This window comes from Onychomys torridus, chromosome 13 (genome assembly GCF_903995425.1).
Source record: "Onychomys torridus chromosome 13, mOncTor1.1, whole genome shotgun sequence".
In the NCBI taxonomy this organism is placed as follows: domain Eukaryota; kingdom Metazoa; phylum Chordata; class Mammalia; order Rodentia; family Cricetidae; genus Onychomys; species Onychomys torridus.
In genome coordinates this window covers 63786794-63789608 of record NC_050455.1, presented here as the reverse complement: position 1 = coordinate 63789608, position 2815 = coordinate 63786794, and positions in this window count along the sequence as shown.

Here is a 2815-nt window from a genome sequence, read left to right as displayed (position 1 = left end):
GAAACACTGCCTAGCAAGGGCAGAACCCAACCACTTATTCTTATTCTCTGGCTACACTGGGGCTAATACAACTCTGCGGAACCGACCCACCTCCACCCGCCAGCTCCAAGCCAGATCGTGCCTTCAAGTGAGCGTCTGTGACGGATGCCAACAACCCAGCCCTGGGCACACTGATTGCAGGTGGTAACAGCTTCCACCTAACGCCAGGCTTCCTGACAGCCTCCGTACCCAGTCCGCCACCGCACTGGAATCCATCCGCCATATCCAATTCCAGCCTCCTAGAGTTTCTGCCCCCTTAATCCAGAGGCTCTGCTCCCACCGCAGGGCAAGTGGAAGTGAACTATTGGACTCCCTCCCGCCACACAGGACTATATCACGGAAACATTTCAGCAATCACACTTGCCAGTTAACTCCCTTAGCCTCCCACCTCCATTCTTGCAGAGGGTCCTGGAGAAAATTAAATGGTTAATTACCCTACTTCAGTGGTCCTTAACCCTCCTAATACAACCCATTAATACAGTTCCTCATGTAGCAGTGACCCCAACCATAAGATTATTTTGTTGCTACAACACAGCATACTGTTTTGAATTGTAAATATCTGGTATGCAGGACATCTGATTTGTGATCCCCTTGGGGGTCACAACCCATAGGTTGAGAACTGCTGCCCTACATAGTTAGCACTATGCCTGGCATCCACTGAAACCTTCAGTATTTAAGGTGACTATTGGAAAGATGGCTGATTTAGAGTATTTGTTGCCCCCTTACAGAGGTCCTACATACAATTCTCAGCACCCACCCACATGGTAGCTAACTACCTACAACTCCAATACTAGGGGAATCTAAGACTCTCTTCTGACCTCCTTGGACACGATGCATGCATGTGGTATACATAGGTATAAGCTGAATCTCATCTAAAACATGGTCAATAATCTCAGCTCAGCTTATGCAGCCAAAGTACTTAGAAGGACCTCCCAGCAAGAGGCTCAGGGTGAGCTGGACCACACTGGAGAAGCTGTCATGGACACCCCAATAGAGAGCTGAAAGTGAAGCCTGGACCCAGTCATTACTTGAGAGAGGGAGGGAGGTGGGGGCTTCATCCCTCTGATCACTATGGGACACCTAACCTCTATCACTTCCTGGGGCCCCAGTCCCCTTCCCTGAGAAAGATGCACTAGCTCAGTGTGTAATGAGCAAGAGCCAAGGGGACCTGAGGGCTACCTGATCTTCCACCACTAACCCCATCTTCCGGGGGACACACCCTTTCTCCCCAACTCCACCAACTTCCAAAAGCCCAGCCCAGGGCTCCCCAAGTCATTTTCTAATATACAGTTAGGAAACCTGGAGCCACACCAAACAAGAGGGTGTGTGTATGTGTGTGGCAGGGGTAGGGGTGAGAGAGAGAGAGAGAGAGAGAGAGTGGGGGGGGGGGGTTGTCTCCAGATCTGGGAACAACTACTACCCAGAGCCTTTATTCCCCAGCCCATTCACCTTTGATAAACCTCCCAGCCTCCCTCCAAGAAAAGAAAAGGCAGCTGAACAACATGGGGTGAAGTATACATTTTAAAAATTGTTTAATGGAACATAAACTCCTTTAGAAAAACATTCAGCTAGGTGATAACACCCATAGAAAAAAACACCAATCTTGTGTTTATCTTTTTTAATTTGGCATGTTATTTGCATTTATATTAAAGCAAAGTGCATCTTTTCTTTATTTTTCTTGTTTATACACATTGCACAATACATAAATAATGATGCTTATAAAACGTCTTTATATTTACAAGTAATAATATATTTATATATAACATAAAATACATTTCTTTAATAAATCTCAGCTTTTTTTTTTAAGGAGTCCTTTCTCTCTCAAAGCACTACAATGCTAAATTTCCAATGAGAATGCTTCTCTTGTTCATTTAAACCTTTGTAGTTAGAAAAATAGCTTATGTTAAAGTCTAAACATGCTCATTGAGCTAAGAACAGTGTCAAAGTATCATACGAGTGTATGAGTTGAGAGAAGAGCTGGGAGTCAGCCTAGGATGGTACCTTCTTTACGACAGACCACGCCCTTCTTGGTGGGAAGGGGGCCACTGAGCAGTTCCCTCCCCGGGACACCCTGGATGGTCTACAGAGCTCAGCACACAGGCTAAGGGATGGGGGGCTGAGCTGACTTTCCACATCTGGGAGAAACCTGATGAAAAACCACAGCAGGGGACCGGCTGAAGGAGGGCCCAAGGGTCCTGGGTTAGCAATACTGTGACTGGGCTGTCCCTGCAGCCCACGGGAAGCCCATCTCAAGAGAGATCCAGGAGCAGATGGCCAAAAAAGACAGCTATGACAGCGGCAGCGGGTGACAGGCAGTGAGACAGGGGTGAAACAATTGGTTCTGGTTCAGCCTCTAGCAGGCTGGCTTCTCAGAAGCCTGTGGATAGGCCCGTGTCCTTAAAGGGGGGAGGGCAGGGCAGGGGCTTCGGCAGGCTGGGGCAAAGTGTGGCAGCTGCTGCTGACACCTGCTGCCAGTCTGCCCAGGTACTGCCTCTGCCCCACTGAGCATGTCCAAAGGGCACGAGAGACACACAGCTTGAGACTGCAGCCTCTCAGCTGGGGACATCCATAAGGAACACAAAAAAAAGCATTTCCCCCATCTGCCGTTCGTTCATACACACCCCTCCACGCTCAAACATCCACTCCTGATAATGTTGATCCAAAGGGGAGGCAGCCCCCCACTGTCATACACCATGTTTGGCAGTGCTGACTTTTGCTTGCTTCCCATTTTCATACGGGGGGGGGGGGGGGTGTCCTGTCAACCACACCCACCACC